Source organism: Rattus norvegicus, chromosome 17, assembly GCF_036323735.1.
Source record: "Rattus norvegicus strain BN/NHsdMcwi chromosome 17, GRCr8, whole genome shotgun sequence".
Taxonomy (NCBI): domain Eukaryota; kingdom Metazoa; phylum Chordata; class Mammalia; order Rodentia; family Muridae; genus Rattus; species Rattus norvegicus.
The window spans coordinates 27,435,657-27,462,697 of NC_086035.1; the positions used below are offsets into that span (position 1 = coordinate 27,435,657).

At 45.8% G+C, this 27,041-nt stretch overlaps 1 protein-coding gene and 1 long non-coding RNA gene across 3 annotated transcripts in view; both read right to left on the minus strand.

Annotated features, from left to right (window-relative positions):
* Positions 1-27,041, minus strand: part of Tpi1l2 (triosephosphate isomerase 1 like 2) — a 923,619-nt gene that overhangs the window by 128,277 nt on the left and 768,301 nt on the right. The gene's annotated exons all lie outside the window — the stretch shown is intronic.
* On the minus strand, positions 15,120-23,591 carry LOC120097899 (uncharacterized). Of its 2 annotated transcripts, XR_005495776.1 has the most exons (3): positions 23,424-23,585; positions 22,045-22,191; positions 15,120-15,271 (listed from the first exon to the last, which is right to left on the minus strand). It is a non-coding gene; the product is annotated as an uncharacterized LOC120097899 (long non-coding RNA). The 2 variants fall into 2 exon arrangements; XR_005495775.2 differs by lacking the exon at positions 22,045-22,191 and having other exon boundaries at positions 23,424-23,591.

The following is a 27,041-nucleotide window of genomic DNA, read 5'->3' on the forward strand; positions in this document are numbered from 1 at the left end:
GAAATTATTTATTTTAGCTCACAATTCCTGGTTACAATCCATCAGTGGGGGGAAGTCACAGAAGTGGGAGCTTACGGGTTGTAAAGAACTTAAGCTGGCTATGTCTCATAGCCCATAGTCAGGAGCAGAGAGCAAAGCCTGTGCTCAGTTTTCTCCCCTCTATGGAATTCACAATCACCTGCTTAGGGAATGGCACCATCCACAGTGGGCAGGATCTCCTTCCTTAACTAAAGCAATCAAGGTAATCCCAACAGACATACTCGCAGGCCAACCTGACCTAAATAACCTTTCACTGTGGCTTTCTTTTCAGATGATTCTTGTGTTGAGTCCCTTAACACCACAGGGAAGAAGGCAGCCATCTAACTCTTGGAGTAAAGCATCTCAATGCTTTTGTGTGCATGTGTGTGTGTGTGTTTCCCTGTTCTATTTGGCCAAGAGGAACAAGATGGACATAGGGTACTATCAAGAGACTAAGGAAAGGCAACAATTATTCTGGGCCTAAAACCATGCCTGGCCCATATCAGTTATTGTGGTTTCGGCAGCTAATGCAGGACAGAGTGCAAAGACCACAGTGGTGGGGCTGGGGCTGGCCCAGGCATGCTGCAAAGGCCAAATTCGCTCTCACACAGATTTGTGGATGAGCTGTTCATTTGGATGTGGTCAGAAGCAGCCTGCTGCTCCCTGATGATAAGCCATGCCCCATGGAACCATCTGGAAATCATTTCTAGATTTCTGTGAGAGAAATATTGATATATGGGGGTTCTCTAGAGGAACAGAACTTATAGAATGAATATATATGTACATATATACATATATATGGAATTTATTAGAATGGCTTCCAGGCCGTGGTCCGGCAAGTCTAACAATGGCTGCCTACCAATGAACGGTCTGGAAATGGCTTATTTATTCAGTTCACAAAGCTGGATGTCTCAGCTGGCCTTTAGTATATGCCAGAATATCAAAGAAGTCGGCCCTGATGCCAGTGAGAGTGAGGGCAAGCAGGCAAAGAGAAAGCTTCCTTCTTCCATGTCCTTTATATAGGCTGACAGCAGAAGGTGTGGCCCAGACGGAAGGTGGCTCTTCCCACCTCAAAAGATCTGGGTTAAAGGTGTAGGTGCATCTTCCAGCTTCACAAGGTTTGGATTAAAAGTGGGTCTTCCAGGGTTGGGGATTTAGCTCAGTGGTAGACCAAAACCCTCAAAGGTGAACTCAGCTGTTTTGGTTTTAGCTAATTCCCCATGCAGTCAACTTGACAGCCAAGAATAGCTGTCACAGATGAGTTTAAGGTCATACCTGTCTTCGCCTTTGCACACGTGTGGCAGGCTGTAGAGAAGGCAGCAACTTCTGTCATCCCCAACCTTCCAGTTTTGTGTTTGGGTGTTACTTATGACATGTCACTTGCAAAGAGTACAGCAGGCCAGTGTGGAGAGGCCAAGTGACATCAGATCATCTTTCCTAGCCCCTGAGCATAATTAGTCTAGACTTTTTTAAGTTTGTAGCTTTTTTCTTTCTATCATGATATTCTAGACACAAAGTTTTAACTGGAAGGGGGGCAGGTTCTTGTTTCTGTTCTAGTCTCTTCTCACCCTCACAGGCCACCACACCGCCCCCTACTCCCATGGAGGGGGGATTCTCTGGTGGAGAGTCATCAGGAACGACTCATCCACAAATCCGTGTGGATAAAAAGTTATCTTAAAGTTTCAGCCACGCTGGAGGCCAAGAGACCTTGAGTACTTATCACTCCTGTCTCCTCCAAAGCCAACCCTGGACAGACAGAGGTACCATAGATACAGGGACTGCATTATGTCATCCCTCAGGTCTGAGTTCAGAGGCTTCACTGGCTAGAATCTTGTCCAGTGTGTCACTTGTCCAGTGGCCTTCAACAGTGCATGTGCTTTCTGACTGAATGCTGAGACCTTCTGAAGTTTGAGTTACTTTGTATCTCTAAGGACAGCATGCCCATGAGGTTGCATACTGCAACAAAAGGGCATACAACAGAGTAACAGTCTGGTTGCAAGAGAAAAACTTCTGGGCAAGGTTACAGTTTAGTGGCGGAGTGCTTGCCTAAGACAACTTGGGGCCTTGAATTTGATCCCTAGCACACAGCCCCACCCAACAGAAAGAATACATATGGGTGTATTTTCCTCTTTTGAGGTTTCAGAGGCAAATTTGCGTATTTTCCATAAATTTGCATATACCTGACATATTTTCATCTATGCCCAGAAGGTTCTGCTTTCAAATGAGGCAATGTGGGACCCCTCGTATGTACTGTCATTTGTGTTGCTCCTCTTGGACTCATGTCACTGGCTTGTGTCACTGCCATACTGTTTCACAAGCTTGTCCTCCATTTCCCAGAAATGCTGACAAAAGTCACCATGGTTGTGAAACTCAGCTCTGAAGGACATAAAAAAAGACTTCTTGTGAACTGGCAGCTAGTGTTTTAGGTGTTGTCTGTTGCCATCGGGGTCCCCATGGATCTATCACAGGGCCTTCTGAGACACCACTAGTTACTACATCATGCCTTGTTGTATTTATGTCAAAGACTACACTTACATTCACAGAAAAAGATCATATTAAAAAGCTGTCTTTTTATAGAAAGGGTTTTCATCTAAGGTACATGCATCACAGTTATTCTCCAATGTGATATTAGGGTGATTCATTGGGGCTTAAAGATGATGTTATCAACCTAACGATGCAATCATATGGGGATGTGGACAAGTTGGGTCTCCTCCACGAGCCTGGATTTTCTCTAGGAAGAGGGTCATTAAGCCAAATGCCAGTGTTCCCTCACCTCAGGCGTCTGGAATTACCATTTTAATATTTGCCATATCCTTTTCTTCGCTATATCATTTCCCTCACTTTCCAACAGAAGTAGTGTTCTCTGCCTTAGTGTAACCCCGAGCAAAATCTCCATGAAGTACACATTGGTGCAATTGTCGCTCACATGTCACGAATTGCCGTAGTCTTCTTAAATGCTTTAGAAACATTTTATTTTTATTATGTTTGCGTGTGTGCATGTGTGCATGAGAGCGTGCCCGAATGTGGGGGAAGGGGTTAGATTGCTTAGATTTGAAGTAGTCAGCAGCTGTGAGCCTTCTGAATGGGTATGTGGGTATGCAATAGCAACAGCAGCAACAACAACAACAACAACAACAACATCTCCCAGCATGCCTTGCAGCCAGGGAGAACCAGATAATTATTTTATTTTTATGTGTATTCGTATTTCACTTGCATATATATCTGTCCACTGTGTTTGTGTGGTGATCATGGAGGACAGAAAAGAGCACTGGGTCTCCTGGAACTGGGGTTACAGAAAGTTGTTAGCCACAGTGGGTACTGGGAGTCGAACTTGGGTCCCTTGGAAGATCAGCCTGTGCTCTTAACCATTGAGCCATCTTTCTAGCCAGATAATTACGTTTTGAACTATATTTGTTATAGGACAACGCAAATGTTTGGCGAGATTTCTAAAAAGCTCAGCTTTGGTTTGAATGTTTCCCAACACTCATTCGACAGTTTTTTTAATGCCATTGTGATAGTGTTAAGAGGGCTCTTTCCATCATCCCGGGAGTGGGTTCCTGATAAAAGGATAGTCTCCTGTCCTGCATGTGCTTGCCTGTCCTTCAGACCTGGGAAAGGCTGCACGAGGTCTTTGTCATGTGTCAGCACCACGCTCTTGCACTGCCCAGACTCCAGGGACAGAAGCTAAATAAATCCTTGTTCTTTATAAACTCCCCCGTCTGTCTACTGCCACTTTGGAGCCTGAAGAGGAGGGCTGCTATCTCCCAGGGATGACAAAGCCAGGCATTAGGAGGATGGTAGAATTTTAGGAACCACAGATTGATCACAAGAGTCCTCAGCTTGTCTGTGGATTCCTTTTACACAGAGAGAAATGAACCATAGTGTCAACCCACCACCCTCGATGATTTTTTGTCACTCTAAGCTGAACGTAAGGCTAATTAATGGTACAATGGCGTGCAGCTAGGTGGGTGAGTCATTGTCCTGGGGGAGGGGGATCTCCCTGAGGTCAAAGCCGATCGAGTTCTCATAAATTCTACTAACAAGTGTGTGTTTTTATACTACAAAAATCAGAAAATGCTGCATGAACAGTGGGTATCTAGCCCCTGAGATATCCAGTCATTTACCATCCTCTTGCCCATCTCTAATGGGATTAGAACACTGTTTCTGCAGAGGTCTGATGATATAACAAGAGGTCTGACTTTCTCATCTGTTCGCAGTTTGTCTAAACTCCAAGAATGTGGAGATGCTGCAGCCTTGGCTTCCTTATTATCTAGCTCTGAATTTGCTTTTGCCACAGAGGATTACACCTTGGTCTTGAATCCCGTTTGCAGTAGGGATAATAACTAGGAAAGATAGGAAGGTAAGCATTCTGACTCTGAGACTCACACACATAGTCATTACCCTAGTAGTCAGCTGTTCTTCTTTTTGAATGGTGGAAGCAGTTGGTGGGGCAGCCGGCGAGCACACATTTAGACATCGCTGATTTACAGCTGAGCTACCGCCTGCATCTTGTGTATTGATTAAAGACAAGTGTGACCCCTTAGAATGAGTGAGGATACTGAATAGAGCTCTTCAAAGGTCCGATCTTTACTCTTTTCTTTATTTTTTTTTTTTTAATTAGGAGGTTTAATTTGAGGGTTGTTGGCCATTGGCCCTCCAAGGTGAAAGGGGTAGAAGTGGGGAGCAGGGTTTAGTTGACAGTGAGTGGGATGGAAATAACTTCCAGGAGACAGCTTCAGTGAGGCACCTCTACCTTACTGTTCCAGGGCTAGGGTATATAAGGGCTCTTAGGGGTATGGGTGGAGAGAGCTGATTGGCCATAACACAGTACCTAATTATCATATGGGCAGAAAGGGTTGATTGGTCATAACACAGTACCTAATTATCATATGGGCAGAAAGGGTTGATTGGTCTTAACACAGTACCTAACTATCATGCAGGCAGGAAGCTAACGTGGGGCTTGTGCTGAGTCATGCAGCACTTGGAGCGAGCTCTGCACAAGGTCATCCCCCAAGCAAGGTCAGGCGTCTGTGCTCAGAGATACTCTCCAACCGAGGCCAGGAAGGGATAAGGAAGACCCTCTAAGAAAGAGTCCTCCATTTCCTGCCAAGCCCAGAGAGCTGTAGGAATGTGGGTTTTACCTTAACAGCAGGGGTCTCCAACAGGCATGCACTAATCTTTTCTTTCTTTACCTAATAGCCAGAGATCACAAACAGGGTGACTTTTAGCACAGGAAGCTTATTTTGGTGTCTCTTCAGGAAGAGACCAGGCCAAGACAGATGTCACCTTTGGTGGCGGCCTTTCCTGTTGACAGAGTTCTGAGGTGGCACATGTTACTGAGGCAAGAGACAGAGAATGTAAGTATAATGGGTGGCACCTATTTCTATAAAGTTACAGATGCTGTGTGGGGCTAGTCATGAAACCAGGGTCCTCTGGAAGAGCAATTGTGCTCTTAAGCAAGGATCCATTTTTTCAGCCCCAAGATAGGCCTTTTAAAGAGATTAAGTTAAAATAACATCATTAGGTTGGGTCACACCCTAGTTTGCTTCTCCAGAATTTTGATGAAACACTAACAAAAACCAAGTTAGGGAAGGAAAGAGGGATTTTTGTTTTGTTTTGTTTTTTCTTATCACTAGGGGAAGAACTCAGAGCAGGAACCTGGAGGCAGGAATCAAAGCAGTGTCCACGGAGGGGTGCTGCTTACTAGCTTACTCTCCGTGGCTTGCTTAACTACCTTTCTTATATAATGCAGGACCATCCACCGAGGGATGTCACTGTCTACAGTGAACTGAGCCCTCACACATCAATCATTGATCAAGAAAATGACCCTAGAGACTTACCCACAGGCCAGTGCATCAGAGGCAATTTCTCCATGGAGGGTTCCTCTTCCCTGGAGTGTCAAGTTGCTGACCACCAAACGCCATCACAGAACATGAATGAATATGACACTTGTTCTTGTAAAACGATCAGAACAAGATGCAGAAGAGACAGAGAGAAGACAGACAGGCCCTAGAGAATGACTACACTCATAGGAAACTTGCCGTCATGATCTCAGACCTCTTCCTGCCTTGAGAACAGAAAGCTCTGGTGTGTTAGCCCCTTAGCCCTGCTGGAGCGGCTTTGTACACTCACGCATGACACAGGGGTCACAGGGCTGTGCTCCAAGTGTAAGAACTAGAGCTGATCTGCCCTGGCTACTGCCCTCTGGAGCCTGTCGAGGAACACAGGGAGAGCAGAGCCAGGCTTCCCGTGGGTTACCCTTAACCAGCTGCATGGCAGGGATACAGAGATAGGCCTGTTTCCTAAAGACTGGCAATTTGGACTTGAGGGCCCTGGGGTAGCCTTGCAGGATTCTGTCTGAGCATCCCTGCTCCTGTGAATAAGCACTTCTGCAGGCAGGCACTTTGTTCAAACTATATTTTGCTTATTATTGTGAAAAGTGTGGTTTTATGGGAATTTATTTCAAAGCAATAAATTTATTCTCTCCAATTTACTCTTTTACAAATATGAATTTTTAATTTTATAGGTATGAGTGTTCTGCCTGCATGATATCTGTTTGGGAACTTTGGAGGTCAATTGAGGTCATTGTTTCACTATGACTGGAGTTATAGAGGTTTGTGAGTTGACATGTAAATGCTGGGAATTGAACTTGGGCCCCTAGGAGAGTAGCAAGTGCTCCTAACGTTTGAGCCATTTCTCCAGCTTGATTTATCCTTTTCTTTCTGACAGAGCTATTTTACTTTACCTTTAGGGGATCTCTCTCTCTCTCTCTCTCTCTCTCTCTCTCTCTCTCTCTGAGTGTGTGTGAGTCTGTGTGTGAATGTGTGAGTGTGTGTATGTGTGATATGTGAGTGTGAGTGTGTGAGTGTGTGTATATGAGTGTGTGAGTGTGTGTGAGTGTGTGTGTGAGAGTGTATGTGTGTGTATATGTATGAGTATGTGAGTGTGAGTGTGTGTGAATGTGTGAGTATATGTGTGTGAGTGTGTGTGAGTATGTGAGTATGAGTGTGTGAGTGTGAGTGTGTGAATGTGTGTATGAGTGTGTGAGTGTGTATGAGTATGTATGAGTATGTGAGTGTGTGAGTGTGAGTGTGTGTGAGTGTGTGTGAGTATGTGCGTGTGAGTGTGTGAGTGAGTGAGTGTGTGTGTGTGTGTGTGTGTGTGTGTGTGTGTGTAACCAGGCTAACTGACCTTGGACTCACCACTCAGCCTACTGAGTGCTGAGACGACAGGTATAGACCATCGGCCCCGGTTCATTTTACTTCTTTGTCATACTTGTCATCAGCACCAAATGAATGACTCCAAAGTCACTGTTCTCACAACTCCTAAAGCTAGAGAGCCGAGGCAAGGGACCAACTCTCCCAACCTGATTTGTCTTGTTCCATCATTAACTCTTAACATCTTCACAACCTTTTCCACAGCAAGAACCTCTGAGGGCAGCTTAGAATGCGTGACTGATGAAGTGAACGGAAGGACAGTGCGGAACGAGACCGCTAGGTTCAGGAACCCCAGGTTACCCTTGGATGCCTTGGGACTGAAAACTTTGCACTCCGCCCCCACCATGGCCGATTTTAGAGGAGGAAGTAGCTGTCTAGCATGGAAAGGACTTATGTTGCTTTTAGTGGATGAGACGGAAAATAAGCGAGGCTGAGGGCAAAGGTTCATGTTAATGAGTGGAAGCCAGAAGCAAGGGGGGAGCCACGTGTTCCGTGGGTGATTAGCTCAACCCTTGGGACGGGGTCAGGAGACTTAGAAGACAGGAAGAAATGCACAGAAAGGGAGGAGAGAGAGAGAGAGAGAGAGAGAGAGAGAGAGAGAGAGAGAGAGAGAGAGGAGAGAAATGAGGAAATGAATGAAAAGTCTAGAAGACACTACAAGCCCAGAACTACTTAAAGCAACAGCACCTAAGAGTTGATTTGACAGCAGTCTTTGTGCTGAGAGACCTAGGACCCAGAAGCTGGTTACTGAGGCAAAGCTAGGCGCTGTGTGTGTGTGTGTGTGTGTGTGTGTATGTGTCTCTGTGTGTGTGTGTGTCTGTATGTCTGTGTGTCTGTGTGTATGTGTGTGTGTGTGTGTTTGTGTGTGTGTGTGTGTATGTGTGTGTGAGATTAGGACTGACCAGCTTCTCAAGGGTCAGTCAGGGCTCAGACACGTGGCCTCCATGGGCTCTAGCAAAGAAGTTCCCAGAAAGTGAAAGTATGAGCCCATCTTAGAGGCTGGTGTGTACACTGGGTAGGGACCAAGTTTTAACCAAGCTGGACCCCCTTGCTCTCTACAGAGGATGGAGCAAAACAAAGAGGTACAACCTGGAATTGTGCCATGAGTGACAACCTCTAAACTATGCAGGCAAGCAGTCCCTTCCTTACTCCTTAAAGTCACAGGTTTCCTGCTTCTCTTGTTTTCTTAAAGGAATGGGCTTGATTAGTGTGGTGTAGAGTTTGGGTTTCAAATGCCACTGAACAACTGGACTGAGTCTGCAGTAGATGCTTAGTGGCACATTTACTTTGAGAAGTCAAAGTATTACGAGTTTATGTCACTGGCTTTCAGTGGATCCTGAGGGACCAAGGTTACACGAACATCAATCACAAACTCAACCCTTATGCTTTTGTCAATTTCTTTTTTAAAAGCCCATTTCTTAAATTAAAAAAAAAAATGTATGTTAAAGTTGATGGGCTGTTGTGGTATAAATGGTATATTTTTATGGAATGATGTAAAGAGAATGAAAGGGTATTGCAAATTAATTATTCATAGGAATGTCTATGCAGCTTTCTGGGACAAAGCCAGCAACAGGTCTTCAGGAAAGCAAACCTTGAAGGAGCAGGCAAGGACGGACTGTTATTTAAGCGACTCTTCCAGCTGTCACACGACAGCTAGATTGTTTCCTTCCGTCATGGCCCATCTCTCGATAGACACGAGGAATGCTTTACCCCAAACTGAGATGTACTGTTATTCTAACAATCATGCAAGAATCCAAAGACTTAGCACGAAAATGATATAGCGATCTGGAGAAATGGCTCAGCAGTTAATAGCATCATACTGTTCTTGGATAGACAAGGTTTAGGTCTCAACAACCAAGACAGGCAGCTCACAACTGCCTGTAACTCAAGCTCCAGGGGACCTGATGCCTTCTGGACTTTACCGTTACTGATGCTTATGTCCACCAGTCCACACACAGACACAGACACAGACACAGACACAGACACAGACACACACACAGACACACACACAGACACACACACAGACACACACACACAGAGAGAGGGGGGGGGAGACAGAGAGAGAGAGAGACAGAGAGACAGAGAGACAGAGAGACAGTGAGAGACACACACACACACAAACACACACACACAGAGAGGAAACTGCCCACTAATAACTTTTTAACATTAACTACATGTTATATGCTATGATGTTTACATTACGTCGGGTAAATAAAATGTTTCTAAAATTGATTTCATCTGTTACTTTTGACTTTTAATGTGGCTACCAGCAAATTTGAAATCACAAGCATCTGTGACTAGCACACTTAGCCTTCTAACCTGCGGGTACCCAGGGATTCTACCATCTACTGATGAAAAAGATGCAGGGAAACAGAGTTGTGTGTACGGAACGCACTGACTTTTTTGTGTGTCCTTATTCCCTCAACACAACAGTGCAGTAACTGTTTTTACATTATAGTCCAATCAGAAGGGACTTTAGAATGATTTGAAGTTAGACATAGACAGAGACCACACACACACACACACACACACACACACACACACACACACACACACACAGAGGCTGTGTATATCTTATATGCGAACACTACTTCATTTTATACAGTAAAACATGACCATAAGATTGGGAGTTACTTCGCAGAAACAACTCCTTTCAGATCTGAAACCTGGCTATGGTGCCTTTCTATTGGGCTGAACTGGATATTGGCGTACATTCCCATCAGCCTTTTGTGGAAACTTTAAATACACAAACTTTTTATATAGTCAATGTGGACACAGCCACTATAGCTGAGGACACTTTAAATGGTTTTTTAATTTATGGAGTTTTTTGGGGTTTTGTTGTTGTTTTTGGAAATGCTAGAATTTCTTTTGTCTCAGCAAGAGCTTATTTTATTTTACCTTGTGTTATGGCCCAGATCTTGTTATGTAGCCCAGGCTGGCCCAAACCTCATAATCCTCCCACCTCAACCGTCCAGGTCCTGGTACAGATAGTCCTTACCATGCCAGCCTCTAAGAGTAGCAGTTTAACTAAGGGACCCATCTATGTGAGAACTGAATATGAGGCAGTGGGATTGTGGGTCAGATATCCCCAGAGAAGAAGGAGAAAGATGCCCAGCGTTTGCAGGAAGGGGCAGTAAGGAGCCCTGTCTTAACTCCCTTCTGCCACTTAAAGGAAGGAATGAGAAAAACCTGCTGTAAACTGTAATGTCCTGGGACCGGTCTCCAAGGTCTGAGAAACCACGTGCAAGCGAATGTATTATAATTCAGATTCATAATTGAAAACAGAATTTTCTGGATATAATGGCTAAGGTAAGGAGCTCATAGAAGCTTTTAAAAGGATGCTTAGAAAGTAAAAATAAGCCAAGAAAGGCTGGCCACTGGCCCCAAAGGCTGCTGAACCTCTACACAGGCTAAACTGGAACTCAAATGACATCACAAGGTGGTCACCTTCCTGGGAGCCCAGAGTGGAAAAAGTCTTTGCTTTCTATGCAGGGGTAAGGTACATAATGACCAGGATTCGGGCACAAGTTGGAAGGATCCCTGGACTCTGAGTTCGGGCATCCTACAGGGAAACAGTTCCTTCCCCTGCGGTTCCTTTTGCCAGACAGCAAATTATTTAAGCACATTCAACAGTCTTTGTGATCTGCAGTGACATCTGCAATGTGGAGCATCTAAACTGAGGAAGTCAGCAGTTGGGGCGGAAACTGCGGGTCAAGCTTTAACTCTCTGTAACATTTGGGGGACTTTCTTCCCAGAAGAGTTTGAGTTAGGATCCTCCACTGGGACTTCCCTCTGGTAAGGGCCTTAAGTCAAAGTGACAATACAAAGGAGATTCACCCTGCTTCTTTTGTTGTGTATAATATCTCACAGCAAGAATTCTCAGCCCATTTCTTCTGTGTTCTGATGCCACATTGTAACTCACAAGCCCTGTTTCAGTGTCTCCTGCTTTCCCTTGGTTCTTGTTTATTATACTTCGATAACAACAACAACAACAACAACAACAACGAAAATTTAGGCAAATTAACTGCTACTTTTTAATTAAATTTTTTATTAGTTCCTTGAAAGTTTTGAGTTTCACACAATGTGTTTTAATCTCATTCACTCTCCTGTTTACCTTCCTTCACTATCTACCCAATTTTGTGTCCTTATAAAAAAGGACAACCCAAGGGGAGGGGAGGGGAGGATTAAAAGAGATTATTCAACACAACTCCCTTAGCCCAGGACTGGGCATTCTATAAATCATGGCTAAATTTATCCTTTTTCTCCTGCAAACCTCTTGTAGTATTCATACAGAATAATATTCTTGAAGGGTGATCCTGGAGGACTTCGAATCCCTGGGAACTGATGAGAAACATGAATTCTCTCTACCTCAGACCTTCACGGTTAGACTCTCCACTAAGGTGTGCACGGGCTCTCTGGGCATCCCTGTGCCAGTAAAAGGCCCAGGCTCCTAATCCCAGTTCCCTCCCACCCCTGAGATCTGCAGGCACACACCTAGCCCTCTCCTTCTGCTGCCCCACCTCATTCCTGGGAACAGTTTCTCTGAGGTGTGGGAAGAGACCGAGGTGGATTCTGAGCAAGGGCTGTTGACTCAGTACTTCCGGATGGATAGCCCCAGGGTGCGGAGGGTATCGGGCCCATCCCTGCCTACAGCACAGCCCACAGAAAAGGGAACTGAAAGGAATTTCTGAGTATGCTTGAAGGAAGCCTAAGAGAATGTTCTGCAGGCTTTTGGTTAGAGACAAGGGGCAGGCCTGACTGCCAGATAAAGGTGGAACATCTCAGCTCTCGGGGTGTCCGTTCAGTAGCCAGAGGGCTCCACCAAACTGCCCCTTTCTGTCCCTCAACAACTCTTTCCCATCAGACACCGGAGAGTGTTTGCAAGTCCAGCCTGCAGTACCTGGCTTCCTCCAAGGCTCTGCTGGGAAAAGACACCTTTCACACCAATCCTCTTGCAAACATCCACCCTGATCACCACCCATGTTGTCACCACTAAAGGAGCTATAGCTTTGCCTCACTTGGAAGCTGTGAGGGCCCGGGTCAGGGCTGTCTTCCTCTGCTCATTCTCTGTTTACCAAGTACCCACTGTAGGGGCCCCACTTTGCTTAGGAGTTGGGGACAGAGGCCCGCAGGCAGACTGGACCATAGCCCCATAGCTGGCAGCCTCTGCTCCAGGACCCTGCCGCTCTGACAATGCACTCACTACTGTTTTCCTTCCTTCTGCTCTCCCTCCTCCTGAATCGTTTCTTAGAATTTCTCACAGAGAGCAGTTAGAGTCGAAGCCAGTCTCTGCTCCTATTCCCCTACTGCTTGGCTCATTTAGAATAGAATCAACATCCCTTTTGTGGCTTGTAAGCCCCTCGCCCCACACTCTGCACATTCCAAGGGTCCTTTTTGCTCTGACCCTTTCTTCTCTTTATCCCACAAGTCCCCAAATTCATTCCTACTGGTGTCTTCCTCGTGGGTGCTCTTCCCAGCTCCCCAAGAACATATAGCCCCATCTACCTCTCTTCTCACACTTTGCTCACTTTAGTTGTGATACATATTAGTAATATATATATATGAATATATGACTTGTTTCTATGCTTCAAGAGTTCCATGTTGACTGATAGGGACTTGATTGGCTCCTTCATTCCTGATCATCTAGGCTGTGGCTCCTATGAGAAACCCCAGCATTGGTTGAATGATGTCTGGACACACAATAGACTCTAGATTTCATAGACTCATGGGATTCTGGTCCTGTGAGCGAATCTTTCTTCTCTTGTTCCTAAATAAGGATAGAAGCTTTTGAAATGTCTGACACTCCACAGATGTGACTCTCAACCCCAACGATCCCTTAAGATCTCAGTGGCTGAGTCCTAGTGATGTTTTCCAGGTGTCAGAGAAGTCCTTCAACAGATCAGGAAAGAGCTCAGTCATAAATTTCTCTAAGGCAATTTGCTATTTAGTTTAGACTGAGAATAATAAACTCACAGGTAATTTTCCTCCAGTGCAGACACTACTTTAAGGGGATTTACAGGATTCATTAAAACCCTCATAGTACACAGAACAGAGTCATTTTAGGTCTCCAGAAAATGGTTTCCATAGTGCAGAACTATGGAAAAAAGCAAGAGTTCGGGTAGGGAAGCATTTTAGAACAACTTTCATAATCCTAAAATTGCAGTACAAATACAAAATCTCCCCACCTCACCCCTCATTTCTCTAGAGTGTTGAGACAGAATCTCACTGTGTCCTAGGCTGGCATTGATCTGCGTCAGCCTCCACATGCTGGGATTACAGGAACATAACAAGAGACTTCTCAAAGAGTTCCGATTTCATAGGCACCTGTCCCTTTCCTAACTCTCCTTGAAGGGGGTCTGCAAAGAAAATAGGGGGCTCTCCAGAGAGAAGGGGGGCTACAGAGGGAAGAGGGGTCTGCATAGAAAAGAGGGGTCTGCAGAGAAAAGACAAGGTCTGCAGAGAAAAGAGGGGGTCTGCACAGAAAAGAGGGGGTCTGCAGAGAAAAGAGAGGGGTCTGCAGAGAAAAGAGGGGGTCTGCATAGAAAAGAGGGGGTCTGCAGAGAGAAGAGGGGGTCTGCAGAGAAAAGAGAGGGGTCTGCATAGAAAAGAGGGGGTCTGCACAGAAAAGAGGGGGTCTGCAGAGAAAAGAGAGGGGTCTGCAGAGAAAAGACAAGGTCTGCACAGAAAAGAGGGGGTCTGCAGAGAGAAGAGGGGGTCTGCAGAGAGAAGAGGGGGGTCTTCACAGAGAAGAAGGGGTCTGCAGAGAGAGGAGAGGGTGTAGAGAGAAGACAGGCTCTGCAGAGAGAAGGGGGTCTGTAGAGAGAGGAGGGGCCGCCTGAGAGCAGAGCAGAAAGGCTAATCCCAAGGCTCTCTGTCTGCTTACGACTTGGGGTCATCTTGCTTTTGTAAGCCCCTCTCCCTTCCATGTCTTTCTCGTCCTCTTTGTTTCTCTTCCTCTCCTGGGCCATAGAAATTTTTTTTTTAAATTACTTCTTGAGAACTGTTGCTTCATGGTCTCATAGGAAAGTACACATTTGTATGTAATTTGCACACTTTTTAAGCCTGACAAAAATTCGCTTAAATAACCAGATATCCCTTGGGCCCACAGAGCTGGGACCTGACTTCTCAGTTCTGGCCTTGGTATCTTCTCTTAAGAGGACACTTGGGAGAGAGGGCAGAGGTAAGCTTTCCCACCCTGATTGAGGGTCTGCTGGTTCTCTGATGAACTGGCCTGGTTTTTGTAAGAAACAGATTTGGAACTGAAGGAGGAGAGCCATTGAAACCATGTGACATTGAAACTCTGTGACAACACAGAAACACACCCAGACACATTTGCATTTAGTGACTTCCACCTGCATTTGAGACCCAACTCTGACCTCAGAAGCTCTGTCATCTTGGGCTATAATTCATCTTGGGGACAGAAGTGAAAAATGCTATCTTTATCCACCTCTGCCCAGGGGGGATGTATATTTCATGGACACTTGGGTTCACATGCCTTTGACTTAGTGATAGAATCCCAGGGCCCAGGGCAGTGCCTGGGATATAGAAGGTACTTAAAATAAGTGGACTTCTAGTTGTAAATTCCCATTTCCAGTGGAAGAATAGATTACAGGCTAGAAAAAGATGCCAGTTGGGTTCACACAGTGTGGGCAATGGGTTTATGTCTTTGTAGAGTTTTATTTGTACAAAGCTCTGTTCACAGCAAAGTGATTGAAACAGAGAGACTCTGGGAGACTACATTCAAGAGTAGGAGGGGACAATATTTTCTGTAAAGGACCACAGTACATATATTCAGTGTTGTAGACTATGCAGTCTAGAAACTACCAAGTCAGCCCTTGTTACATGAAGATGGCCACAGACACTACAGAAATCAACAGGCATGGCTCTTTGCTAATAAAACTTTATTTATACCGTTGGGTGGGGGTCTGGTTCTAAATGGTAACAGGCACCTTGATTTTATTCTTCAGACTTTGGTTTTCTTGGGTCTAAGAGGTGAGCTTAGCTGAAATTGAAGAACTCTCCTCCAACTGTGTACTCTGAAAAAAAGAAATATATAACAAGATTTTAAAACACAGCAATCCTACATAATTGTGTGCTAAGCTGAAGGTTACTTCTCAAAGCGACTAGGTTTGGGAGTGAGTCACAAGGCGGTGATAGCCAGTAGTTAGGCCTATGTAAGACAGCTGGTACCAGAAGTGGTCTCAACAAACGAGCCTTTGGCTAGCTTACTGAGCAGCTGGCAACAAGTGTTACCCTATCTGGTGGCGCAAAGCCTCACAGTGCTATGCCTATTGCCTTTGGTGAGTGGGACAGGGTGCAGGTGTCGGAGTGTACTGGAAGTTGGGGGAGGGGCTGCACCAACAGTCCCTGAATCATTTCGTCTGGATGTCACTCATAAAACACAGTAAAGTTTCTCGCTTTCCCTGTGCTGGAGGGAGCAGACATCTTAGAAGGACTTTGTATCCAGCACAGTGGTAGTTCCTTCATTTGCAAGTGGACAAGAAATCCAACTCTAACAAGAGAATCTAAAAAGGGGATTTGCTGGCTGGGTGATCGAGCAGCACAGGGCTGTCTGGTATGATTCGCACGTGACTGCTTTCCCTTTGCAGGATAATCTAAATAATCTCGAGATGAGGGACTTCTAAGTTGTACCAAGGAGGAGGGGAAAGAGAAGTTGGAGGAGGAGGAGGAAGAGGAGGGGGAGGAGGAGGTATTGGAGGAGGAAGAAGAGGAGAAGGAGAAGGGGAGGAGTTGGAGTTGGAGAAGGAGCAGGAAGAGGAGTAGGAAGAGAAGGAGGAGAAGGAAGAGGATGAGAGGAGGAGGAGGAAGAGGAGGAGAAGGAGAAGGAGAAGGAGAAGGAGAAGGAGAAGGAGAAGGAGAAGGAGAAGGAGAAGGAGAAGAAGGAGGGGGATAATTGACTGAGCATTTCCAAAGGCTTATTCATTTCACCAACTTTGAGTGGATCAGGAGCCTCTTCTTAGCCAGAGGCTTATGAGATGTTGATTGGCTTACATCTGGGTCACATGCTCTTTGATCAGGTAGCAAGTCACTCTCCTCAAAGCAGATCAGCTGCTCTGGGGGCATGGGTATTCTGTGTCCAATCTGTGACCAGTTAGCCAAGAGAAAGACCCTGGTCAATGCAGAACTCTCTGCTGCCAATCTCCAATCTCAGAGAAGCCTGATAAGAAGAAATGGCAGATGGATGTAAAAGCTAAGGAACCTTACAGATACTCCCCACACTGCCTTTCCGGGCACAGTTAGGAAGCAGCAAATCCAATAGGTGTAATCATAGCAATCACTGATGGGTTCAATAAGTTTAGGAGAGGCGCCCCATTGAGTGAGATGATCAGTTTTTAAGACACACCCACCATGAATTGGATGATTAAATGGACCCGAGAATTAATTCAGATGGATTCCTACTGTGGCATAGGGACAGGACCACCTGTCTGATTCTGCAGCTTGGACTCCATTACCGACAGGACCGCAACCAGACCACTACTCTGTTTGTCATCTGCGGTCCTCTTTCCAGCTTTGCCTCCATCTCTCTTCTGCACGCAGTGTCTATCTGTCTGGAAAGCTCTTTGCCCTAAAACACTTGTTCCACTTTTGTCCCAGCTCAGGCCATTTTCCTCAGAAAGGCCTCTTCTCTTGTCTGTTGCCACTTAGCCAGGATTGAAGCCTCATCCTCACACCACTCCTGTCCTCTGTGAAGCCTCCCCCGAGTTCCCTCCTTCTCTGCTCTTCAACCTCTCACAGAAGGGATTATTCCCTCGCCTTGTCCTCCTCTTCCTCCTTTTCCTCTTCCTTCTCCTTCTCTTCTTCTTCCTCCCCTCCCTCTTTTCCTTTTCCTTGTCTCCCTCCTCTCCCTCCTCTTTCTTCTCCTTTTACTCTACTTTTTCTCCTCTTCTTCCTCCTCTTCCCCTCCCGATTTTCCTTGTTTTCCTCTTCCTCCTTTTTCTTTTCTTCTTTCTCCATTTCCTCTTCCTCTTCCTCCTCCTCTTCCTCTTTCTTTTCCCTTTTCTTCGTCCCACTTCTCTTCCTCCTCCCTCTCCTTTTCTTCCTCTTCTTCCCTTCCCCTTTTCCTTCTCCTTGTCCCCCTCCTCATCTCTCTCCTCCTCTTTCTCCCCTCTCCCTTTCCTTCCTCTTCTGTTTGCCTTTTTTCCTCCGTCCTCTTTTCCAAGCTGTCCATCCTTGTAAAGTTCTCCTGAGGCCCAGCCCTGTTTCCTGATACAACCTTGAAGTGTTATACTGCAGCTCTGCTGACATTTTAGGAGAGGCTGCTGGAAGACAGCAGGAGCCGAAGAAATAGCCCAGAGAACAGACTTCAAGGCCTCTCTGTTTCTGAGAGCGCCTTTGTTTCCTGACTTGGCTCCTCCACAAAGGGAGGAGAGAAGCAAATGGCAATAAAAAGAGTAGAGTAGAATTGAGGATGGGTGGAGATTTCTTTTTAAACCAGACAGAAAACAGAAAATGTTACCAAAACACCAAAGTATTTGATTATCTAATAGCTACATGAGAAATATACTTGGATAGATAACAAGGGAAAGTCAGTAATGAAATTAACTACGTAGATAAATAGTCATACCTTGGTATGAGAAAACTAATACCTATCTCAATGGGGGGAGGGTTGATAAAACTATGTGATTAGAGAGAAGGAAGTACTAACAGCTAGAGGTTTGGAATGATGCTGGTTCCCCCAACCCCACTCCCCGGGAGTCAGGTGAACAATAGCAAAATTAATCAGACATTCAGATTTTAGCAACTCAGCTTTCAAAATTTAAAACTATCCGTAGTATCCAAGGTTGGGAGGCTGGCGAGATGGACATCTTGTTCAATAATGTTTGGAAACATTACTATAAAATGACATTACACTCTTTCCTCAAAATACTAACCCTCTTTCTAAAACTCTAGGTTACAGTTTAGAAAGTAAGCCCAGCGTAGGAACACAGGCTGTAGGTTTGTTTGAGACTGGGAACGAGATGGAAACGCTATGAATTCCTAAGGGAATCTGTACTGATATCGTGGGCTCAGAAAGAGAAGACCCGAGGTCTGGAAAGAGAAGGGCTATGACCAACATTACACTGCATGCTAGAGCGACGGGAAAGGGGGAGAAGACCTGGCTCACACATGTGAACTATTCTGTCATTTATGGGCACAGAGACCGGTGTGAAGGCAACATTCCCATCGTTAGCCAGGGGAACAGGATTTCAGCAAGGGAGGTGGCCTGCTGTTGACATCCAGGTTCAGAGGACAAATCAAGTGGCCCAGTTGCTTAGGTGTCCTGTGCACCTCATGCTGCCACTCAGCTGCCTCCTGCACTCCTGCTCACCCTGTCCTCAAGGTCAAGAGTAGTGGTTCTCACCCGTCCTAAAGCTGCGACCCTTTAATACAGTTCCTGGTGTTGTGATGACCCCGAACCATAAAATTACTTTTGTTGTTGCTTCATAGCTGTAATTTTGCTACTGTTCTGAATCACAATGTAAATATCTGTTTTCTGATTGTCTTAGGAGATTCCTATGAAAGGCTCATTTGACTTCCCAAAGGGGTCATGACCCAGAGTTTGAGAACCACTGTTCTAGGTTTTCGAGGAGCACTCTTCCTGGAGAAATCTTCCCTTAGGAGGGCAGGTTCTGACAGATGTCCACTCTGACCTTCGAAAAGAGCTTGAAGATACTGGGAGATAGGATTTGTCAGCCTAGTACTTGGAACGTGGTCTAGAAGGAGAGTCACAAAGCCCAGTGTGCATGCCTCCTTGACCTTGAAGAACCCGAGGGGTCTATCTAATACAGGGTAGCTGCTTAGCTCTGGGTGGGGTGTAGAGAACCTGGGAAGGTAGCTAACTAGACTCATAGCGCTCGAAATTATCTGACTCACTCAAAAGCAGTAAAAATTTTTTAATTAAAGATTTAAACCGAAAACTAAAAAAATCCATAGGAAAAACATCCCTGGGGTAAATTCATCTCAAATGGAAAATACAGGCACTATAGCAAGCACACTGTAGGAGAAGAGGAAAGAGCTGGTCATGGTTACTGCACCTTCTAGAGTCACTCTTCCGACCGTGAACTGCCTCTGTTCTCTGGAGGTGAGGGGCAAGGCAGGTGAGTGGTCAGATGTCTATATTTGCATAAAGTCTCTCTCTGTCTCTATCTCTGTCTGTTTCTCTCTCTCTCTCTCTCTCTCTCTCTCTCTCTCTGCTTCTGTCTTCCTACCTGCCTCTCTCTCTCTCTCTGTCTCTCTCTCTCTCTCTCTGTTTCTGTCTTCCTACCTGCCTCTCTCTCTCTCTCTCTCTCTCTCTCTCTCTCTCTCTGTTTCTGTCTTCCTACCTGCCTCTCTCTCTCTGTGTTTCTGTCTTCCTACCTGCCTCTCTCTCTCTCTCTCTCTCTCTCTCTCTCTGTTTCTGTCTTCCTACCTGCCTCTCTCTCTCTCTGTTTCTGTCTTCCACCTGTCTCTCTCTCTCTCTCTCTCTCTCTCTCTCTCTCTCTCTCTCTCTCTGTTTCTGTCTTCCTACCTGCCTCTCTCTCTCTCTCTCTCTCTCTCTCTCTCTCTCTCTGTATGTGCGTGCATGTGTGTGGTGTAGTGGTTAGGTTTATCAGCTTTAAACACTGATACGTATTTATTCACTCCTATGAGTTGGCAGCATACCAGATGCTGGAAACCAATAGAAAATAATGCAGCAGTGGTCTTTGTCCTCACAAGGAAGGGCATTAAACAAAACAAATTAAAACGGCAGCTGTGATAGAAAATGCTAAGAACGAAGTCAGGAAAGCGGAAAGGCCCGAGTCTGCAGTGGTATCTGAGGTGGCCAGGAAGGTCCAAAAGGGATGATGTCTGACTTCAGATCTGGGGAAATGACGGGACCCCGATTGGATTGAGGAAGAAGAAGATTAGAAGGAATAGATCGACTGTTCCACTGCCAATCAATTAAAGAACAGATCAGACACACAAGAATGTGGGGGACACTCAAGTACAGAGATTAGTCTGGAAGAAAGAAAACATACCAAATGATGCTAAGGAGATGCCATTCTAGAAAAAACGGAGATGATCAGAGCTACAAGGGATGAGCAGTGTGGAGAGATACAGACGGTCTCAGGCACACCGTGCAACCCTACAGTGGTAGACCCCTGTGTCTACCATTGGACAAGTGTGTACAAACCAAGAGTGAGCCCCGGTGTTCGCTGTGGACTTTGGGTGACAGTGATGTGTTTAGCACACACTACCAATCGTAGCAGATGCTCGACTCTGGTGAAGACGGCAGACAGGAAGTGTGCCTGTGCACACAGGGCAGAAGAAAGTACACGGGAGATGTCTGTACTTCTGTTTCACCCTAAAATGACTGGTTTTTTTTAAGACCATTAAGTAAAACAGCAGACAGACAGGGTGACACATACCTATAAGGCCAAGGCAAGAGGATAATTAAGTTCAAGGTCAGCCTGGGCTACACATCGAGTATAAGGGCAGCCAGGGCTGTGTATTGAGAGTGTTTCAAAAAACAAAACAAAAATAAAACAAACTCTCATATTCAGTTCCTCACTTTTCAAGTGTGGGTTGCAAGTGATAACTTCCAGGGAAGACATGGAGAAAGGACTAGAGGAGGAACTTCATAGTGAAAATGCCTTTTCTCGGCAATGGCAGCATCAATCGGGCAAGTCATGTTGACAGTCAGGACTAGAGTGGCCCTTCACCTCAGTGGTCTCCCAGCTGAGCACCAAAGCCCAGATACCTTGGCATGAGAAGACCATCAACCAAGCCTGGCTTCAGAACAGTCTACAAAATCCCGAATGCTCCTTAAAGCCACCAAGGTCATCAAAAACAAGGAGCTGTCACACCCCGGAGGAGGCTACAGAGATGAAATCACTTGGCGTAATGTGGTACCCAGAAAGAAAAATGAAACAAACAAACAAGAAAAAAAATCAAGTAACAAAAAAAGTAAGACTGAAACATAGGAGCTAAATAAAGCATTCATTGAATAAAAATATATCAATACTGGCTCATGAATCACAACTAATGAAACATACTAGTCTAAGACATCCATAAAAGTGAGTAGGGTATTAAAGTCTGTGGAAGTTATGCACTATCCTCAATTTTCCTATCAATGTAAAACTTTGAGAAATATTCTGTTAATAAAGTGTGCATTCATCTATCCTATGTTGCGATAACAAAACCCACAAGCCTGGGAACTTTACAGTGAAAAGTTTTCTCTTAGCTGCTCTTTGGGAGATCAAAAGCCCAGGGTTGGAAATTACAACGCATCTGCCTCTGGAGGGTGTGCTTCCTGGCCGTCCCACACCATGACAGGCATCATGCAGGAGGGAAGAGGTCAGAGGGCAAGACAAAGAGAAAAATGGAATCCCCTCGCCCCTTCTTTTTAAACAACTTAGATTCTTGACGGTTAACTATGTTCCCAGAACTACATTAATCCCTTCCTGAGACACCATTACTAATGTCCTAATTAGTTTGTACTAATTGCCATCTCTCAAAGATCCCAGCATATCCCAATATCACTGTGCTGTGGACCAATCCACCAACATACACGCACTCTTGGTTCAAGATCTATCAACTTATACATTTTTTTAAGTTAGAATGTCATCAGTTTAGTATAAAAGAAGGCATAGAAATTATTTAGGTGCTGAAATAGTTCACACTGTCAGTGGAATGGGCACTTCATGTTATACGATTTCAACAGTGATTTCAGTCCACATACTTTCCAAAAATATCGCCATCTGAAAATAAGAAATAAATCCTTGTTGTCTAGAACCACTTTGGTGCCTCCATATTCTGGGGGAACTTTGTCTCCATCTTTCATACTAACCGGATGAATCTACGCATCTCTTCCTTTCTCAGCGGATCTGATCCCACAGCTATGACTGCTTCCTGAAACGCCTTTCCTTGAGACTTTTCTGGAAGCACAATGCCACCTTTGGCTACAGTTTCGGCTACACTCCTTTCAACCAATTCTCTATCAAAGAGCAGAAGAAACTTTCTCAGAGCCTGCCCGGTAGTCTCAGAAGCTTAGTCACTATCATCATAGCAGACGGTGTAAGTGACTGGCAGTGTGGTGCTGGAGAGACAGCTGAGAACTGTATCTTTATCCGCAAGCAGACAGAGCAACTGGTACTATTATTAAATCATACTTCGACTTTGGGTTTTTTTTCTTTTTTTCAAGTAAAATGTCTATGATGAGATTTTACCAATAAGCATGCCCTAAAGATTTTAGTAGTGGATCCTGGGGGTGTGGTGCTGTGGGGGAAACTGAGGAACAAGACACATCTTTTGGGAGTTGAGTTATCTCAAAGATAATACTGGAAAATAGCCCCCTTGCACTCTAACTTCCCCCAATGTGCTGCTTTTTTCTTTCTTCTTTGAGACAAAGTCTCTCTCTCTCTCTCTCTCTCTCTCTCTCTCTCTCTCTCTGTCTCTCTCTCTCTGTCTCTCTCTCTCTCTCTCTCTCTCTCTCTCTCTCTGTGTGTGTGTGTGTGTGTGTGTGTGTGTGTGTGTGTGTGTGACCCAGGCTGGCCTCAAACCTACTATCCTCCTGCCTCAGCCTTCTGACTGCTGGGCTTATGGACACCCCTGCCTGGCAATACTGAACTCAGATTTACTGAGGAAGCTCATGTACTGTCTTCTGCAAATAGGAGTGGGCAGTTTCCATGGAGCAAAGAGCTTCTGGGAAGTGTGGGGAGTCCTGGCTCTCCTTTGTCATGTGACTCCTTTGATCCTGGCATGTTTGTAAGTATCTTCCCTGGGGAAGTCTAGAGAGCCTGTTCCTCCAACACATGCTAGTGGTTAAACTGTATAGTGCGAAAGCATGCTGGCTTCCGGTGTCGTTGGAGTTGTAGGCTTAAGACCATCATCTTGGCCGGGACGGTCAGGTGGAGAGGACATTCTGAAGAATGCCCTGCTGCTCCCCAGTATAAATGAATCCTATGCTTTACAGGACTACCTCCTTTGGACAGATCCTTCCTTCCCAGAGCTCAACATTTTCCCGTCTGGGGGGTGGGGGGATGGGTTGCCTCTTACCCATCACATCCCATGCCATCCCGCGCCATCCCGCGCCATCCCGCGCCACCCCGCGCCACCCCGCGCCATCCCGCGCCATCCCGCGCCATCCCGCGCCATCCCGCGCCATCCCAGATCATGGCATTCCACCCATCACATCCTATAATATTTGCGCCACTTAAAAGCTCTCACCTTTCAGGGCCCTTTTTAGCTGTCCAATTGAGATGTGAGTGAATGAATCATGACTCCAGCCTCTGCCAGCAGGTCATTCAGCCTTACTTTCTCACCCTTCACTCAAGGCTGCCCTTATATAATGTTTTGGATCTATGGTCTATTTGATAGTTACAGTGTTGACTTTCTTCACCCCCACCCCACCCCACCCCCTTCCTCTTCCTGATTCTCTAAGACATTTTCTCTCTAAGTTCAAGGGGGTGGTTTCGAGAACTGTCATTTTGTGGCGATGGCTGACACGATGGGTGGAGTCAGGGGGTGGGGTGGGGTCCCAGGAGAAAACAGAGAGGGCGCCCTCCAGGGTTGGCAGATCTGGGCTGGCAACCAGAAACAGATGAGTTCGTTTCAAAGGCCCTCCTTCTCTCCACACCTGTTTTTCCCCAAGTGCTAACATGTCTCACGTCACGGTGTGAGTTGGGTAAAAGTTGGGTAAAGCTGTGGTTTCTCCTAATTCCCTCCAGTGATTTTCAGACACGACGGCCCTCCTCCTGGATGGCTGACTTCGCTTATGATGCTCTTAGATTAAACTAATTCTTACTTTGAAAGGGGATATTAAAAAGAAAACAGAAAGTGTAAAAACAAAACAAAAGCAAAACCAACAAAACCAACCGACCAACCAACTAAACAAACAATCGAAAAACTGAACGCGGAGATCAAGTCCCTGCGGCCATGCGTGCTTTTCTACAGACAGTTAGGGAGAGTTAGAGCGTGACCAAGGACCAAGCCCTTCCCATCACCACCCTTCTTCATTCTCTTGCCCTCTCCCTCCTTCCTCCCCTCTCTTGCTCTCATTTTCCAGCTGACAGGGTTGAACATTTGTTCATCCTGGCAAACCAACTTCTGAGGAAAAGCTTGGAGCAAAGCAACTTGAGATGCCTGGAATCAGTAAGAATCTGGACACGCTTCGATCCAGCCTTTAAACGAGATGAGGGAGAAGGTTCTCCCCGCTCTGGGGTCTGGGGGGGAATCGGTTGCCTCTCCCCTCCTCTGTCTGGCTCCCGGCCGTCTGGAATCCATTGTGTCTGCCACAGCACCTGGCAGCTGGCATGAGCCCGCTGTCTGCAGCTAGCACACAGGCCGCACTGATGGGGATTAGATGGAGCATACGCCTAGCCTATAAGATGCTTATGGCCTTTTCCAAGCCCAGGACCAGTCCAGCTCAAGAACAGGGCAATTAGATGAAGTCCCATGCTGGGAGAAAAGCTGTTTCTCTGAAGCTAAAGGCTCTAATCCCTCCCTCCCTCCCTGTGACCTCTCTTCTGCTCCACTTTATATATTTTCCTCCCTTGCCTTTTATTTTACTTTTTCCACGTTTTCCTTTCTTTCTTTGCAGTGTATATGTGTACATGCTCTTGTGTGCGCATGCATGTACACGTGAAGAACAGACACTGAGTGTTTTTCCTCAATTGCTTTTCTACCTTACAATTGGTTCTCTCTCTGTCTCTGTCTCTGTCTCTCCCTCTGTGTGTGTGTGTGTGCTTGCATGTGTACATATATTTTTTGCATGTGTGTGGGTGCACATGTATGTTAGTGCATGTGCACGTGTGTATGCAGTGTGCATCCTCATGTAGGTATGTTTTTGCATGTGTGTGGATGCACATGTACGTGAGTGCATGTGTACATGTATGTGTACATGCATGTGGAAGCCCAAGGTTGAAGTTGGGAATCATCCTCTATGGACACCTATTGCACCTTCTTCATTGAGGCAAGCTCTCTCAATCAAGCACAGAGTTCATTAATATGATTAGCAGCTTGCTCTGGGGAATCCCTGGCTTCTTCAGAGACTAGAATTACAGGTGGGAGGCCACACCAACTCAGGTATTTATGGGTTTCTTGAGATGTGAGCCATGTTCCTTGTGCTTGTGTGGCAAGCATTTAATCATGGAGCCACCTCTCCAGCTTTCCATTTTCTTTATTTGTTTTGAGAGGTAGTCTCACTACATAGCCACAGCTAGCCTGCTGCTCACAATGTAGACCAGGCTAGCCTCAAACTCAGAGATCCACCTGTTTCTGCTTCCTGAGTGCTGGGATTAAAGGTCAGGGCCACCATGCTTGGCTTTTGCCTTATATTTTCGAGACAAGGTCTCCTATGGAACCTGGAGTTGGATCCTGCTGTGGATTAGAACTCAGGTCCTTATGTCTGAGTGATAAACACTTATTGACTGTGTAGGGCCCCAGGCCCTGTTCTCCTTTGTCCATCTGCTTTCTGAACACCCAGTTTCCACTTGTCTCCAGAGTAGCGTGTTTCTTTTCCTGACAACCCCCTGCTCTTCTGCCCTCTGCTCATCCCTCTCTCCCCACTCCTGCACTCACTTTTCCTTTCTGTGCAGTTGCTTTGTGCTGACTGCATTTCTCTCTACTTGCGTGACAATTTAAACGGACCGTAGCGCTCTCTCTCTCTCTCCCTCTCTCTCTCTCTCTCTCTCTCTCTCTCTCTCTCTCTCTCTGTCTCGGAGGGGGAAAGCAAGTTCCATTGTTGTAGATCAGCACACACCTTCATATGTTTGTGGGCAGACAGGGCAGTACTCAGTACTCAGAAAGCCATGGAAACTGCCCTTGATTGAGTACATCAGACATGATGGTGAGCCCAACCGCTTTCTGTCTAATTATGATGCACTCCTTGCTTTTATATGTTCTAGGGTGTTGGATAAAACAGCGGTGGGTTTAGGGTGGGAAAAGTATTTCTGGTTTGATCCAAACATCTAAAACCAGGGTTCTTCCAGCGTTGGCATGCACCCAGGTACCTGCCCAGCTCCACCACAGTTTCCAGTGCAGTTCGGGTGGGGCCTGAGAGTGCACGCCTGGCAGGTTCCCAGATGGCTGATGCGAATGGCCCGGCATTGACCTTGAAGTTAGGAGCTAGTCTGAACTCTACCCCAAATGACAGTAAACATGTGTCACCTTGACACATGGGCATTGCTGGCTCAGTTCACAAAAGGATTTGCATTTGTCTGTAAAAACTGTCCACCAAGTGAGAGTGTCATGGTGTGAAAGGAATCCAACTAAGGGAACATAAAGACGGGGCTTTATGTTAAAGAAGGACTTAAAGAAGTCCTAAATCATAGGACTTCAGTCAGGGTAGTTTGCCCTCTTTGCAGAATTACATGGGACCCTTTTCCATTTCCTGGCTGACTGCATCTTGTTGGTACTCTGAGTAAAGGACCTCTGAATGCTATTACTTGAATGTGAGGAACAGCATTAAGAAGATTGAGAACCACTGTACTAGAGGTGGGGATGGACTTCAGCTGTATGCTGCCTTGAGCCTGCACGGGTTTTCTCAGGGAGGCAGGAACCAAATGGAACTGTTAGGGAGGTGACTGAAGAAGGTAAAAGTTCTTAGCGTCTCTTGCCCTGAGATCTCCGGGAGGAGCACAGACACTGAGAAGAGGTGGATGCAAAAACCAGCCACCAATTGATCTTCAGTGCGGAGCAAAAGCGAGATTGGAACTGTAGTTCCGTGGGCAGCTGGAAGAGTCCAGAGAGGATAATGGGTGGCCAACACTTTAAAACCTAATCAAATGGGGGAAATGGGAAGTAGCAATGCTTTGCATAAAGCAAGTGTCATTTTGTAAAGCTTGT